The 17,576-nt window shown below is 48.4% G+C and overlaps 2 long non-coding RNA genes across 2 annotated transcripts in view; one reads left to right on the forward strand and one right to left on the reverse strand.

Annotated features, from left to right (window-relative positions):
- Nucleotides 1-17,576, reverse strand: part of LOC102549836 (uncharacterized) — a 162,011-nt gene that overhangs the window by 99,438 nt on the left and 44,997 nt on the right. The gene's annotated exons all lie outside the window — the stretch shown is intronic.
- LOC134480896 (uncharacterized) lies at nt 2,609-6,610 on the forward strand. Its single transcript, XR_010055863.1, has 2 exons — nt 2,609-5,316; nt 5,580-6,610. It is a non-coding gene; the product is annotated as an uncharacterized LOC134480896 (long non-coding RNA).

Genomic DNA, 17,576 nt, shown 5'->3' on the forward strand with positions numbered 1-17,576 from the left:
TGGTGGTTCACGTCCACCGTTAAATCTGGTTCCAGACGGTCCTTCTTAGGCCCTGCATACATGCAGGGCATAGACATGCATGCGGGCAAGGCACAAACACATGTAGAAAACTGTTTCAGATGGATAAATTTTGCAATCAAAATCCACTGCGGATTTTTTTTTCCAAACCTCCTAATTTTCCTTGCCCGTTTCCTTCCCTAGCTCACAATCTAGTTTGGATCCAACAGCATTGACACCTACTATTTGTAGACAGAGTATACTGAAGAATGCATCAAAGATCTGTCTCTATGACAAAAGAAATAAATGCACAACATGACTCCCAGTGACTTCCTAATATTCTGCTCTGTGGATGGGTGGTACCCTCCTCTTCCTCTTCCTGTTCTTCCTGTTCCTCCTCCTCCTCTTCCTCCTTTCTTCTCCTCATCCTCCTCTTCTTCTATTCGTCCTTCTCTTTCCCCCCTCCTCCTCCTGGTACTTCTTTTGCCTTCCTTCCTCAGTGCTGCATACATGCAAAGTGGACAAACTCCCCCTCGGGTGTGTGCCCGACCCGTGGCTTATGGTACCGAGTGTACATCTTCCACGAGTTTACATTTTCTCACTTACTGGATCACTCTCTCCCCCAGAAAGCCTGGACCCATTTGCCTTCCCAGCAGATAACGGTGAAGATAGAGTCGCCTTGGACAAGAGCCATCCCTCCGTTCGCTCCTCAAACAGGATCAGCACAAGCTAGGAGGAGTTAATAAACTTCTACTCATTTTCCCCACAAACCAGACTGATGGACTCAAACAACTGCCTAGAACCTAAACTACTCCTGTGGACTCAGACTAGTGCCCGGTCTCCCTCTGGGTCTGACAGACAGAGATATTCAGGGAGGGGTTGTCATTTCAGTCACGGAATCAGCCCCACTGAGTTTAATTTCCTTCACATCTCTGTGTAGTGTCTATCGAAACTCCCAGAAGGAAAAAGCATTGAGCCAGCCCCTCTGTGCAGCAAGGAAGACAACGGCCTGGGACAGGCAGTCAAATAACACACATTTTTTAATGGCAAAAAAAAAAGTGTTGGGGGTGGGGGGTGTTATGACAAGGAGAAGGTCAAGCTGCTCCCCCATCTGAAGGTGAACGAGAACCAGTGCCTACCCAGCGTACCACACTCCTAACCCCTAGAGCAGGTCTAGTTCATTTTATTCAGAGATCCTTGTCCCATGCAAAACACTTCATCCCTGTACTTAGAAACACTGCCCGAGTCTATACATTTGTGTGATTGGGAAAGGGTGGCTGGGAGGGTTTAGGGCCACTGAGTCACGCCCTGCTGCTGGAGAATTCTTCTGTGCCATCCCGGACTGCAGAAAGGAAAATAAAATCAGAGAGAAGAAAAGAGGAGAAAAAGAAAGAAAACAAGCTACCGGGCAGAGGGAACGCTCTCCATGCCAAGCTCAGCTTGAATTAATACACAACACAACCTCTTCAAGCGGGCCACTGCTCTGAGCGTCTCTGGATGTAACGGATGAAAGTGTCAGGAAGCAGAGAATATTCCAGAAGGAAAACAGCAGCCACGGGAGATATTTTCTTCACTCTGGTGTCTGTGATCTTGTCACTCCGGTCAGGGCCACGGCTTCGATTCAATGGGAGCAGAGCAGTCTTTGAAATACAGGGTGCCCCTGTCACCACCCCCACCCCACCCCCACCCCAGCTCTCCAATCAGAACAATCTCCATAAAGCTAGCACGGGCTATCTCCTGGGCCTCTGCAGTCCGCACTAGTCCCTGGTGGAACCCATTCCAAGCTTGAAATCTTCCTGGAAACCTCAGGTGGATCTGCCTTCTCTAGAAAACAGCCACGTCCCTTTCCTACGGGGTTCTCTGGTCACCAGAGAAGACTTCAGAGGAGGGACAAAACAGAGAACCTGGTGGCTTTCCGGATCGTAGAATGTTCCAAATGCTCTAGGATCTAGTACCCAGCATCTGACTTTAAAAGTAGGGGTGAGCATGGGGTGCTCAGCTGTCATCCCAGCACTCAGGAGGCTGAGGCAGGCGGTCCATGAGGGAGGCCAAGGCTACTTTGAACTACATGGAGAAACCATATCTCAAAATACACACACACACACACACACACACACACACACACACACATACACACACACTTCAACAGTAATAATAAGCCCACGTACTCCTCAGATGACTGAAATATGAGAAAGCACCACATTATATCTTAAGGGTCCACGAAAACCACACCCGACGTGGTAACTAGGAGAGGTAATTGAAGTGTGGGTTATTTTGATTATTCTAATCATTTCACTGTATGTGCATATTGTATGTATGAATATATATTTATGGATCTATATGAGATATATATGTGATATTTTTATGGATATATATATGTGTATATATATTCCCATCATGTGTAATTCTTGAATAGACTATTTTATTTGTCAAGCACACTTCCTTGAGGTTCTAAAGAGAGCAAAACTAAAGGCGATGCTTTTTCTGATTGGCTGATGCTCGCTCAACTTAGCAAGTACGGTCCCAACGTGTGCCTGCAAAGAGAGGTAGAACCCTTAGAAATCAGAGCTCTCTTGCCCACAGTCTCTTTTTTTTGGGGGGGGGAGGGAGAGAAATGGTGCACTTGTCCAAATTTTATGAATCTATCTAAAGATTTTGCCACTTACGCAATTCAGTCTTATCAATCGATATTGAAATACAAGTGAGACTGGATATGTTCTGAATGTGTGGGGAAGTAGGCTCTGCCATGGGCGGAATCTAATCAAAGGGCCTCGACTCAAATACAACTTGGTGTGGTTGGGCAAGAGGGAACTCCGTGAGTTCAAAAAAAGACCTCTTCAGGGTTGATGCTGACGGTAGGAGGGGAGTTGGAAGCCAACACCCGCAGCAGAGGAGAACCTCACAAAGACACTGGCAGCTCGGGATCCAGCAGCGCCCCCAGAATTCCACTTGGGACCAAAGTTAAGGTCCCAACACTCAGGTCCTCTAGCTTTCTATCCCAGTAGGTGGGACATTAAAGACCCCAGAGTTGGCTTCAGGACAACTGCTGAGAAGATGATGACCTTAGGGGGTCCTTTGGGGTATCCTTGTCTGGGCCCCCGAATCAGAGAAAAAGATGAGTGCTTCAGAGATAGACAACCACACCTCTGCCCTTTGAAAACCACCAACAGACATGTTGTTTTCAGCTCTGTATTTATCAATATAAATAACTGAGAATGCACCGGTGTTCCTGATCTGGTTTCCTTGGATCATCTGGTCTACCTGGGGACACTGAAGAAGTACATGTGGCTAGTCACAGGAAAGTGGCTTCTAGGAAGAAGACCCACCTCCTCCCCTTCTCTCAGGTCCCCCTGCTGCACAGAACTACAGTTAGACAGCCACCATATTTCCCACAGACTAGAGAAGAGACGGCGAGGATGCACTGTGAAGTATGAGACCCTTCCGGAGGTAAATTCAAGAGTGGTGCAAAACCAATGAAGTAGCACCAGAGCCTAACAGGGCTGAAAGAAGCCAGGCGGAAGGAGCACTGTGGGTGACCTTCAATCTAAAATCTACTATCTAGTCTTCCCTGCCCCTCCCGGAGGATAAGTGGGGTGACTTACTTTGTGGGTTGCTCCCACCAACCCTGGAAGGAAGCAGGAAGTGGAGAAAGGTGGAAGAGCCTCTATGCCAGATGATTCTGGAAGCAGCCTGCCCTCACCACCCAGGCCGCCCCGTGGCAGATGACAGATGGTACGAGCTGTTGTGAGGTGCTCAGCGCCTATGCCAGTCTTTTCCAGAAGGGGCTGAATTTGGCTGCCCATGTTCACAGAGTCCCTTTCATGTGTACATAGTCCGGATGCCATAAAGGTTAGCTGTAGTGTGGGCAGGCGCCATTCACTCAACAGCTCAAGAGCCTGCTGTCAACCAGACATTGGGGACACAATGTGAACTAACCCCAATCACTTCCCCAGCATAGCGGTGGGGACAGATGTTGACTAAGCAAACAGAATAAATATAGAAGTCCGAATCGGGACGCACTGTCCGAGGGTTAGCAATCCACAGAATGAGGTAGACAACAAATTCAAGACAGCCATGATCGAGCTAGAGCCTGCCAACGAAACTCTTGATCTGCCCTTGACTCTGGGTAAGTTAAGCTTCCTTCTCAGCTATAAAATGGGTCACCAAAGACAGAGACACACTTCAGGAATTAGCTAAGGGAAAACGCCCAATAGCTGCTAGCTTGTGTTAGCAGTAGGAACCTCTGGAAGTTAAGATGTTACGTTGTTAAGGCTCAGAATGTCTCTTAGCACAGCCTAGAGACCCTAACTCATCTCTTTCCCCAGCAGCCAGACCTGGGCTTTCCTCATCTCTCAGGAGGCTCTGGTAGACTTCTTCTTCCAGCTGACTCTAGCCAGAACCTCCGAGTGCTGCCATCATTACAGTCCTGGGTCTCTTTAAGCAGCCACTGCCAGCACTGTGGGGGATTCGTGGTGAATCAGCCCTGGCCCAGTGAGCTGGACACACAATCGCTCAGCCAGGATATGGCTGTGAGCCCACAAGCCGCTGCGAGGAGACAAAGCTGTTCTTGGGCCTTCTAAAGCTCTCCCTGATTCCTGCTGTGTTCGATGGGCAGGCATATTCTGTCCAGCCTCTAGCCCCAAGGTGGACTAAGGCTGGCTTCGCTCTCTTGAGGGTTGGAAGGCAAGACAATTGTTCCAGCAGAGAAATCGGACGACGGACAGAAAACGAAAGAAAAGAAAAGAAAGAAACCCAAGCATGTTTCTATCTCCCTTCACAAAGCTTATCTGTGCGGAGGCAATCTCTGCTCATGTCCTCCTCTTTGGATGGGGAGGAGGGGGCAGCAAAGAGACATTATCAGAGTCGTTCAAATGTGCTGCTGGTCCTGGGAGCTCAGGAATACTGCTTTGAGGGCTGCCTGGCCAGTTTCCATCCTGTTGCCAAGCAACCTGACATGCAATCCATCCATCGGAACCTTATCACGGAGTCAGTGAGCCGGAAGGCGCTGAAGAGCTCTCTGCCCGGACTCCCTACACCAAAGCCTTTGGGGAGGCTCATGGAGAATGAAAAAGAAGGCACAGTCTTTGCCCAGGCCTCACAGTGACCCTCAAGAACAGAGTCAGGCCAGGATTGGTGGCGCAGGCCTGAGATCCCGGATGCTCAGGAGACTGTAGCACAGGGATCAAAAGATCAAGGTCGCTATGGGCTAGAGTGAATTCAAGGCCAACCTGGGAACTTAGTGTGACCCTGTCTCAGGGACTGAAAGTGGAAACTGGGCAGTAGCTAAGTGAGGAAAGGTTGTTTGGCATTCAACCCCAGGTACAGGAGAATGAGACAAAAAGCAGGGAGAGAGGGGCAGAGGGAGGGAGGGAGAGAGGGGCAAAGGGAGGGAGGGAGAGGGGGAGGGAGAGAGAGAAGAGGGAGGAGGGAGGGAGAGGCAAAGGGAAGGAGGGAGGGAGACAGGGAGGGAGGAGGGAGGGAAAGAAGGAGAGAAGGAGGGAGGGGACATAGATTTGAGCAGAGCTGAGAACAGGCAGCTCACTGCAGGACCTTACCAACATAGTCACCTTCTTGTTTTGTAGTGTGGTTCACCCAAAGGTCTTGTGAGAATGTGCTCTGGGAAGGAGCACAGGTGTCTGACCTCCCCTCACCTCTCTTGTAGCTATGACCACTCTTAAAATACACAGGCAAAGATCTAACAGCGTTCCTTCAATTTCCCCAAAGTGGGAAGCAAAGGGCTCCTTCGTCTGCGTCTGCCTCCAAGGCCACTTCTCATTTTGTTTGAAACCACTGCAGCTCAAGACCTGTAGACATCCCATGCACTGAGTACTCCTAAGCACCTTCCTGGCGGTGGCTGCTTTAAGAGACCCAGGGTTGTAATAATGGCAGTGATCAGAGGTTTGGGCTGGAGTCAGCTGTGAACTCTGAGTCACCATGTTCCAAGCCTGCTTCTCAGGAGGACCTCAGACAGAGAAGCCAGCATTAAGAGTCAAATCGCACTGAACACCAACCGGGGACGGCTATTACTGTACGTACACCACACAGCCACAAACCTGACTTGAAAAACAAGTGCACAGGGTCCCCTTTTCTCATGAAAACTGCACACATCCAGACTTGCAACAGCACAGAAATGCTAGGAAAGAAATGGACAGTGTCTCGCTTCGAGAACGTGGCACTCGATTTTTTTTTTTTAATTGAGGAGAAAAAGCTCCCTCCTTTAGGATACAAAAAAGTGAGTTCAAAGAGCGAAGCAAGGCAATAGCTGACCTCCTCTGGGTCCTTCCCCCAGGAAGGTGCCCGGCTAAAAAGCCACTGAATACTGGCCAAGAATGGGCACCACAGCTGGGCACTGGGCCACACCCAGAGGGCAGCCCACCCCCTCCCTTCACACCACAGGACACACAGGCCAAGGGCCAATGATCCCCAGGCATGAAACCAAATGAACAAAGAGGTTACACAACTCCGTAATCACATGAGAGCCAAGACAGGACCTGACATCATAAGCCCACCAACATCTCCCTGGGCTTCGGTGTGAGCTCACAGGGTAAATAAACAGCCATGATTAATCAGATTATAAATATATAACAATAAACAGCATAAACATAATAATAAACTTCACAGAGCCATGCTTGAGTCCATAAAGTTAGCTTTCTGCCAACATCCAAGGGGGCAAGGGGCTCAGGGGGACCTAGTAACTCTTTCCTACTTTCTGGAACCCATTGCGTGTCACCCAAGATTAACACACCTGTGGCCATGGCCCTCTGCAAGGTCAGCTTGGTGGAATAGAAATGTGAATGAATGCGGAATGGCTGTGAATTGGGACAAAGTCCAAAGACAGGATGACAAAATGAGAGAAAGAGGGGGGGGAAGGAGAAATGGGACACCAAGATACTGGTTTGAGTAGAAGTAAGACTTCCTCTTTGTCCCAGAGCTGAGTCAGAAGTCCTTTCAGAACGGAGTCCTGAAAATCATGACAAGCGCCTAATTTAAAGACATGCTGAAGTCCTGTGAGCTTTCTAGAATTTTCCAAAAGCTCAAACACAGCAAAAATCTACAGGATAGAAGTGGAGGGTACTACACTGATACTATCTTGAGTCCAGATTTGACTAACGATAGCCAATGATCGTACATATCCAAATCACAGGTACTATATGAACTCATTCACCCTGGCCCCAGAGGTAGGTCATCTATCCTGTCTCATGAGCGGAAATACCAACGCCACACAGCCAGGTGATGGCAGAGCCCTAATTGACACTGCCTTAGGTGAGAGGCTGCTAGATGATATGCTTAGCTTGTTTCCAAGGGGTTGTCAGGTTTGGAAACAGAACCTGGAAGGGCAGTGACTGTGGGAAGGAGGAAAAGGGAGACCCGGTCCTTTCAGCAAAGTAGAAATGACCTTGCTGAACACTCAGGGGACTCAGCCATTGACAGTGACACCAGGAGCTCACGCCAAGAACAAGGAAGGAACTGCTGCCAGAAACAAGTTGAGTCACCCACCAGCTCCTACCAGTTGCCACATTGTCCCTTGGAAGACCGAGCTTTGGAAGGCAAAAAGGACGGCAGGACCTTGACGTTATCCTGCTCAGTAAGAGGAACCAAATGCACAGGGCGCACGGTGATGCTGTACGGCATATCCACGGATGGGCACAAGCACACAGAGAGGTGGCTGCTATGGGTGGGGCAGACTACCTAGTGAGGATAGGAACAACTGCCTGAGGGGTGTGCTGCTTCCTCCTTTGGAATGCTGTGTGTATGTGTAAACCATTCAAAAATGCACAGCGGTCACAGCTTAAGAAAGGCGGCGGTGGTAAAGGCTACGCTGCCCCGTGGCTGTCCTTACTGCAGTTGAATTATACTGTGCGAGATGGTTAAACATGTTGTGTTTGCTAGTACATGCATTTTGCCACAGCTAAAAAGGAAGCGACCCTCTAAAGAGCCTCTGACCTTATTCAGTCGTGCATGAGACACACGCGTGGAGCCAGGGCTCGGGCTCCGTGACCACGGGGCTCAGAACTGGACGTTCCCCTAAGACCCTCAAGTTTATACAGTCGTGTTTAGAGAGAGGGTGGGGCAGGCGGGAGGGAAGGAAGGAGGGCGCCAGCAGCCAGCTGCTGGCCAGAAGTTAGAACGGCCTCCTGGGCTCAAGCAGCCCGCACCCTGCAGCCCCCTGGCCTCGGCCCACCTGGCAGGCATCATGGCTACTTTCATGAGGCTGGGAGCCCAGTGTCCTTGGTCTGCATTAAAGAGTCAACAACCATTTATCTGGACCAGGCGAACAAGGCGGCGTCAGTGGCAGAACTGACAATATTTAATGACTAGGGGTGGGGACACTTTGTAGGTTGGGGGTAGGCTGGAAGGAAAGGAGGAATCAGAGAGGGAGCGGGTGTGTGTTGGGGGGGGTTCTGTGTGGGGGTGGGGGTGGGGAGAGATAAAAGAGGCTGTAAAGCAATTTTGACAGGTTAACAGACAGGTAATATTCCAGCAGTGTTTACTTAACCAGGCTAGCGCTTCATGCAGCGCGGAGGAAGCTGGGGCACGGGAGCCTGGGCAGCCGAAGCCTGCAGGCAAACAAAGATCCAGTCAGAGAAAACCAAATACAGCCAGACCCATGCTGGCAGCCCTGTGGCCTCTCCTCCTGCTCGGCTCGGAAGCCACCCGGAGATGCTTCCGGGACACCCTTCTGGGAGGGAACTTCCAGCCTGGTTCTTCCAGGTACCGCCACGTGGAACCCAACCTGGCTTCTAACTGCCTTGTCAGACCACCAGGGCCCACGTGTCCTGCATCCTTCCCACTCCGACCCAAAGCGCCTCAGCCACTCGTCTTAGAAAGCCGGACTTTGAGCCAGGTTTCGTGGCCCAGGCCTATAATCTCAACGCTGGTAGGGTAGACCCAAGGCGGGAGTTCTATATATTGAAGGGTGAATCACATATCTAGCTTGAGCTAGATAGAGAGACCCTATTATCTCAAAACAAAACTCAAAGTAATGCAAAAGCTAACCAACCAAGGAGACATGGCCCCACCAGACATGGCTCAGAATATTTACCAGCAATGAAATGCACAACAGTTCTAAAACTTGAATCTACCTCGACCAGATCCAAAGCCCCGACCCCATATATCCTCAGTCCCACATACTGGGTAAAGCCCAAACTCTGAGCCTCAATATCCATGACTACTGAACAATATAATAACTCCTACGAGGTTAGTATATTGTTAATGATTATGTATTCACATCACTGGTGCAAATGACATATACTAATGATGAGGGATCAATACCATGCCGATTAAAAGAATAAATAAACATGAACTGACGACGGGAGGTACCACACTGAATCTTAGATTCCTTCTAGAAGTCTCTGCCACCCAGCTGGAGGGCGATGATCTAGATACAGCAAAACAACCCATGGACTCAATCTTTAAGACCTGTGCCTATCATTTCATGGCAAGCCCTGCCTTCACAGGATAAAGAAAAATCCTTTTACAGGAACCAGAAGAGGTGTTGCACTGACTGAGGAGCCGGGGAAAAACACCCAAGTCACCCCAGTTCTCTGAGGCCCTGGCAGCCGCGCCGAGTAACTGGATATGGCTCCATGTTCCTGTATTTCTCCAAGAACATAAAAGTGTTCAAAGCCATTGAACCAGCTCTCGAGGGGTGCCAAGATTATGACTTCATTTCCTACAGGCTTGCCTGCCTCTGTTACAGGACACTATTTTGAGGTTGGATTATATATTTTTAGGTTATTTGGAAAATCATTGTGGCTTTAAATAATAAAATTCTGAGTGACATCTGTCAGCCTCAATTACTCTGAGCCTGCTAAGCAGCGTTTTCTTTCTCTCCCCTCCCCACTCTTCAATCTTTTAAAAGTGCAATGAAGTAAGTGTTACCCAGAAAGGTTTGCAAGAGTCTGCAAGGTTGTGTATTAAACACTTTATTGAAACTGGTCCCAAGGGTTTAAACTAGAGACCCAGCTACAGGCCTGGGATGGGTACACACAAAGGCTGAACTTGGTAGGGACCAGTAATATCTATGAAGAACCGTGGGGCCATCTGGTTGACCTCTTCATTGTGCCATCAGGGAAGTAGAAACCCATGGCCTCACATTCACAGTTGGCCACAAGGAAAGCAGGACACAATATAGGTTTCCCCTAAGCTATGTTCAGCAGAACTCTCCAAATTATCCTGGGAGCTCATCATTTCTCCTTGTTACATTAATGAGGTTAGCAGCCAGCAATCTCACAGATGCCTTAGTTCATCCCCATGAACCTCTGCCCTTCCTACTTTATTTTAAAGATTCAATCATTATCCTTACTTTGAAATGTGTGTCTTGGTTTTTCATCATGGGAGTATTACCTAAAAGGGCTGTGGTGGTTTGAAAGTCCCATTAGCAACATAACTGGGAAATGTCTGAAAGCAGACATCATCCTCTTGAGAGGTCAGGGACTCTGAACTCAGCATCTCTCCAAAGCCATTCATTCCACCTCCAATTTACCACCAACAACAAGCCTTAAACATCTGGGATTCTGGGGTTGGGGATTTAGCTCAGCGGTAGAGCACTTGCCTAGCAAGCGAAAGGCCCTGGGTTCAGTCCCCAGCTCCGGAAAAAAAGAAAAAGAAAAAAAAAAACTGGGATTCTTAGAATTCCCTGGACCAGAGGAAAAATATGTATACACAGGAAAGTTGTGTCCAAGAGCTTAAAATGAATACCTATGTGTGCAGAGAACACACCTGACACAAACACAAATGAAGAGCTGTTAAGAGTCAAACATTGGCTGAAGAGAGGCCTTAGAGATTAAAAACACTGCTCTTGCAGAAGACCCAGTTCATTCCCAGCATCTATATGAGGAGACTCAAAATTACTTATAACCACTACTACAGGGAATCTGGTACCTCAATCCTGCATGGGCACACACACTCCCGTGCACACATAGACATACACCCATATACATAATTAGAAATAAATTAAATCTTTAAAAACATTTAAAGAGTTAAATATTTAAAGGTAGTCAAGGAAAATAAAGCTAGAGATAAGACGTGGAACCTGAACCCAATGGCTTACGTACGAGAGACCTAGCTACAGGGCAAAGGTGTTTCACTCAAAATCTCAACAGGGTAGGTAGCAGGAACACCTGTGAAGAATCACAAGGACATCTGGTCAACCCATTATACCACCAGGGAAGTAGAGACCTGTGGAGCTTCCTCTGATGTAACCATCTGATGACATGATTCTGTTTACAACAGGAGGCATAATCAGCAATGTGTACAAAGTTGGGAATTTTGTTTACCCCTCAATGTGTGCCATAGTTCCATGCTTCGATGGCCAGAATGTAAAGAAGAGTCACAAGGATTGGCTGAAGATATAAGCAAACGTCTAAGGGAAGCCAGTTCAAAGAAACTACGGGATGAGTAAGTAACGTCTAACACAAGTGGTACTGACTAGAAACAAATCCAGGGACTTGAGATGGGACTCCCATCTAGAATGTTCCAGCCTTTAAACTACCCCTTCAAGGTAAAGAGCTCTGAGACACAGCAGGATGAGGGTGGTATTGTATACCATATGTGACCAAAGAGCAAAGAGAAGGAGCAAGTCAATGTGGTGTCTGTCCAGGGGAGCCAGATGAAGAGTGCTATTTTCTTGTAAAAGGTCTTTCGCTTCATCAGGAAGGTTTACTACTAGGGACTTTATAATTGTTTTTAAGCTACTGTTAATGAGATTTTTATATTGATTCTGTACCCTGCAGATTTACTCTAAGTGTTTACTATATCTAAGAGTTTTCTAGTAGCTTCCATTTGGTCTTTTAAGTAAAGAGTATATTCCTCGCCCTTTCGATTTTTTATTCTCTTAAAATGGTATTTAAAGAGTCTTAATATCATTTCAAAAATACATCATCCCCATCACATCCAACGTTTTCAGAGTCTACTAACTCCGGGGGGTGATGAACGAATCCTATACACCCTTGTCCTTGCCAACAACTGACGTCTACCTGTGGCCATCATGCCCAGGCTAAGCAAGTCTAATCTCCTTTCCAGAAATGTAGGGAAGATGGCAGGCCAAGAGGTGGAAACATTAGGCCACACCTCAAAGCTCTCTGTGTAGTTAACAGTGGGAATGGGCAACCTCAAAAGGCAGCCTTCACTGAATCCACTTCCCCCTTTGACAAACTTCTGTCCCCCCCCCCCCCCCCGTGTTAAACTCCAAAGCTCCACCTGGAAGTTTCCAGGCAGGATGACAGGTGCTGAGTCAGGAAAGGAGGTGCTTGATGCTTGCAAAATGAAGACCGCTGCAGGTGCTAATGGATTTGCTCTATAAGTGGTAGTCCATTCAACAGAGGATCATTCTGCCTTACAACGGAAACTCTGCCACCCGCTACAACATGGATGGCCCTTGAGGACATTGGCTAAATGTCACACAAAGGAACGATCATAAAATTACTCTGCTCACAGGAAGTCCCTAATCAACTCTGAGACAAAAGGGGAGTAGTAGGTGACAGAGTCTTGGGGGGGGGGAGTGGAGAAGAAGTTTGAAAAGTTGGGCTTTAATAGGTAGACGTTTGATTTTTTTTTTTTTTTGGTTCTTTTTTTTCGGAGCTGGGGACCGAACCCAGGGCCTTGCGCTTCCTAGGTAAGCGCTCTACCACTGAGCTAAATCCCCAGCCCCTGATTTTTATAAGATAAAAACCCATCTAATGGATAGGTGGTGTGATGAGGTCACATAACTATATTAAACAGAATGTCAAAAGTGCCACTGTGCTGGACACTTAAAAACAGTTAAAATGACAAGTTTTATGTTATATATCTTTTACCACCACTAAGCTCAGACAAGTGTTTGCATGTGTGTGCACACATACACATGTGTTTACATGTACAACTGCACATATGCACATGGAGAGGACCAAAGACAATCTCAGGTGTGCTACTCCTTAGGTGCCATCTACCTTGTTTTTGATAACAGGGTCTGGACAGATAGCCTAGGCTAGCTAGCCAGAGAGCCGCAAGAACCTGCCCGCTTCAACCTCCCCAGCACTGGGATTGGAAGTGCATGCCCACTTCTCTGATTTTTGTTCAATATATAAGAATCATAGATTGGTTACCTATCAAGTCCTTGTGTTTGCAAGACGAGTACATAACTGGTTGAGCCATATCCCTGATGCGTCCCGTCTTAAACTGCCTTCTCCACAACCCAGCAAGCACCAGGAAGGAGACTTCTTTACCAGACATCATTTTGAAATGGTGGGGGCCTCTCATTCCAGCACACATACACAAAGCCCAGAGGTTGACGCAAAGGGCTTTAAGTATTCCGGGGAGCCTCTACCACATTCTGTGGCCTTTTTCTTGACAGTGAGTTCAATTACCTCATCAGCCTGGGCAGCAGCAGGAAACAGGAACCAAAGAGAACCATATTTGATACCCCCAAACCTACGGGCAGACACTGCAGGAAGGAGGGAGTCAGAGAACACACACACACACACACACACACACACACACACACATACAACCAACCAAGAAAGAAGAAACCTTAAAACCTTAAAGGCAAGGTGAGAGCAAGCCTCCCGTGCCAGGGCCACCAGCAGAGAGAATTCTAGCATGAGTCCTGGCTTCCAGGGCAGGATGGAGGTAGGTTTCTGGGCATCCTCTCTCCTGCTGGGTAGGCAAGCAAGGAAACACACATCTCAGCCCTTTTCAGAATAAGAAAATACATTTCACAGGATGGAAGGGCAGTAGGCTTCTAAACCGAGGGCTGTAAATGAGTTCCAAGGTTGGTTTTGTCCTCAGAGGAAATAAAATTTATGGTTTGTCAGATAAGTAGAGAAGAAAGCCTAGGGCTACGTGGCCAGATAAAGACCAACAAATGCATAATGGTATTGGAGCATTTCAGCACTTGAAAGCCTTAGGATCCACCTAAGTGCATTTTCACCTAAGCCAAACCTAGGAAGGCCTCAGCAAGAAGGTATTTCCTCTTGGTTTGCTACCTGGGCTTGTATGTGTGAACCACAGAACTGTGAGACTCACCCTGCCTTCCTGCAACATTGAGGCACTAGACAGTGGCTTCCTCGGAGGAGCCAGAGAGAAATGTTGACTGGGACATAGGAGACAGCTCACTTCCACGGTCCTGGAAACACTCGAGTCTGTCTTGGCTTTGATGGCTGCTATGTGGAGGTACACAAGTAAGACACTGGGGCACCCTTCCTACGGTTTGTTCTTCTAACGGTGAGCTTACACACATACGTGGATTTTTTTTTTAAATCACTACAGCTCTATTTTATGCCCAACTAATGTAAGGTATTTTTCTGACAAGGGTCTCAGTCAACAGGTCACTCACTCAGACCCAAGTCCCCTCCACCAGAACACACCTGAAGAGAAGTCGTGGATATGCCATCCAAGCTGAGCCTGGTGGTACAGGCTTGAAATCCCAGGAGCTGAGGCCAGAGATGCAAGTTCAAGGCCTGCCTGGGCCACAGAAGAGTCCCAGGCTACCCTGAACAATTTAACAAGAGCTCATAGAAGAATGTAACGGAGTAAAAAAAGGTTGGGGGCGGGGTCAGCCCAGCATGTAGAAGGCCCTAGATTCAATCCCTGGAAGCAGAAAAGAGGAGAAAAAGAGAGGAAAGAGAAGATGCACAGGGGGGCGGTGGGGGGGGTGGGCACTGGTGAGAAATGAATAGGACCGGAAAGGGAGGGAAGGGGATACAAGGGGAGGGAAGGGAATGAGAGGGAAGGAGTAGGGAAGGGAGGGGAGGAAAGAGGGACGAGGAGAGAGGAAAGAGAAGGGAAGAGGGAGGGGAAGAAGGCAGTCCATTTCTCAGTTGGATGGGTTTTACAAGACAGCTGTAACAGGCAGTGTAACTGAAGATTAACCTCAAACTGAGTCACAGGCTGCCCCAGAGAAGCACAAGCCTCCCATAAGGTAAAAAAGAGTCTCAGCATGGCAGAATGTCATTTCTGCAGCTCTTGCCCAAGTGACCCAACATGTGATAGTCAGGAAATGACCATCCTAGTACAACTAGCTCTTACACACGGTGACTTCCAGGGCACCTTGGGGTACTATGTTCCCAACTCCAAATACACTTGTGTATGTATGTGTGTGCTGTATGGGTGTGTGTGTGTGTGAATGTATGTATGTGAGGGTGTATGTATGTGAGTGTGTATATGTGTAAGAGTGTGTGCATTTGTGTATGTATGTGTGAGCATATCTGTGTGTGAGTGCATGTGTGAGACTGTGTATGTGTGAGTATATCTCTGTGTGTGTGAATATGTGTGTATGTGTAAGAGTATGTGTATTTGTGAGAGAGTGTGTGTAAGTATGTTATGTGTGTGAATATATCTCTGTGTGTATGTGAAAATGTGTATGAGTGTGTATGTGTGTGAGTATCTCTGTGTGTGTGTGTGTGTGTGTGTGTGTGTGTGTGTGTGTGTGTGTGTGTGTAGAAGCCAGGAGTGAACATCAGGTGCCATCTGCCTTATTTCTTGAAACAGAGTCTCTCAAAGAGCCTGGAGCTCATTGGCTGACTACATTTCAGGCCAGTGAGGCCGCAGGATCCGCCTGTCTCCTCTCCACCTCCAAGTGCTTGGGGTTTCAGATATAAGTCCTGCTCCTTGGACTTACCTGGGGGGTAGGGGTCTGATCTTGGGTCTTCAGGGTTGCAGCGCAAGCACCTCACCCACCGAGCCATCTCCCAGCCCTACATAGTCTTATTTGAGTATTAATCCCCTTCGGGAAGGTTCCACTCATGGCCCACTCATCCCCCCTCTCAAAATCGTCAAACTGGACACTAGGCTTCCACACAGAAAGTGGAGATAACAAGGAGCACTGAAGCCATCCATAGCACTGACCATCCCTTTAACAACTACAGAAGACGTGAGGGAGGCAATCGGCCCTCCACATAGGTTTCTACAATGCCCAAGCCCTTCCTGCACAACAAGGAAGCTATGTGCTGGTCTTGTCCACTAGGAGCTGCCCCTGCCCTCTAGTTCCTATGGGTCTTGCTACTATGGCTTCTGAGAAACCGGACTCTTATTTACCTAGTCACCATCCTTGTGTGGCCACTCTGCCTCAGGTCACTATGAACCTGTGTCTGATACAGCTTCCCAGGCCTGGCTCCCATTGGCTGAGTCGGTCTGGGCTGAGGCTTGGAGTTGGCGCATGAATAAGCAGACAGCAGAGAGCCAGACGTGCGACCTGGAGACCATGGGCTACACAGGCGCTGGCATGGGACCCACTAGACTGAACGACTCCGGGTGTGACTGGTGTGTCCTTGACACACACTGAATTTGTAACCGGGCTGTGGCCTCCTTGTTGCCTTCTCTCTACCCCAGCCCCACGGAGAGCATCAGGTTCAACACAGTACAGGGAGTGTCCCTAATGCTTCTAGAATGTTCTGCTTGTGTTTCACTGACCTTCCTAACATGCAGGCCACCACCGAGAGCTCAAAGCCGGGCAGTCATTCTATACTCCTTCGGCCTAGAGACTTTCTTCTGCCTGCCCCACCTCCCCCGTACGCGCCCCCATGCTGCAGCCAAGTCTTCCTCTGTTCTCTGCATCTGGCATTTCCCCAGCAACTCAGAGAGAAGCCGTCTTCTCAGCCAATGGCCCCACAAGTCCCTCAGGATGTCTGCTCTCTCAGAATCCACAACCAGGCCCTCTCCATGAGGGGCCATCTCCTTATAGCTTCTCTGTGTTGTCCCCTACTCTATAACTGCCCCAAGTCATCCTTCTCCCCCTCGAAAATTTGACTGAGCCCATATTAGCCACCCCAGCAGCTGATGACCCCACTCCCTGTAGGCTTAGCTTCCTCAGGGCCACACAGGCTCAGGCTGATTTCTGGCTCATTTAGTGATGCCCATGTGATCACAAAGACTGCTTCACCGCTGGCTACTACAGCCTAGGGCACACCAAGTACCAGCCACCACCAAGCACTTTGGCATTAACTCCTCCGATGCCCATAACTGTATGGGTTCTATGTCAAATCCCCATCTTACGGAGGAAGAAACCAAGATTCAGGGCTTAAATAACTTACCTAAGAGCACAGAACTACTAACTAGACCGTAAGCACCTTGAGGACCAAGTATGCATATGTGCTTAGATCTGTCTAGAATCTTCCATCCGATACCATTTAGTAGGCACCTATCCAACCCATATGAAAAATGGTGCTACGGTTTCAATGTGGCATGTCCCTCCCGGGACAGGGCACTAAAAGCTGACACTGAGGGTGATAACCTGCTCCCAGCCTGAGCCCTCTGCTTCTGATCTGCCACCGTGATGTGAGCAGTTGCAAGATCCCGGCAGCATGGCGGACCACATCCATCACGGCTGTCATGCCTTCCCAGGGGTGATACACTGTATCCTCCCAATTGTGAGCAAAATAAGCTGTTCCCGACAGGTATTTTGGTCACAGCCATGAGAAAAATAACCAATGCAGAGGACTAGTGAATATCAGCTTCACAATGTGTCAGCCTGAGCCTGTCATCTGGCTCTGTTTCTACCTAAATGCTCCCTACTTATAAATTGGGTATAATATGCCTTGCCTGGGGTAGTAACTGAGGTTGTGGAATTTAGCTCAGGGTCCAGGACACAGGAGGCATCCAAC

This window comes from Rattus norvegicus, chromosome 10, assembly GCF_036323735.1.
Source record: "Rattus norvegicus strain BN/NHsdMcwi chromosome 10, GRCr8, whole genome shotgun sequence".
Lineage (NCBI taxonomy): Eukaryota > Metazoa > Chordata > Mammalia > Rodentia > Muridae > Rattus > Rattus norvegicus.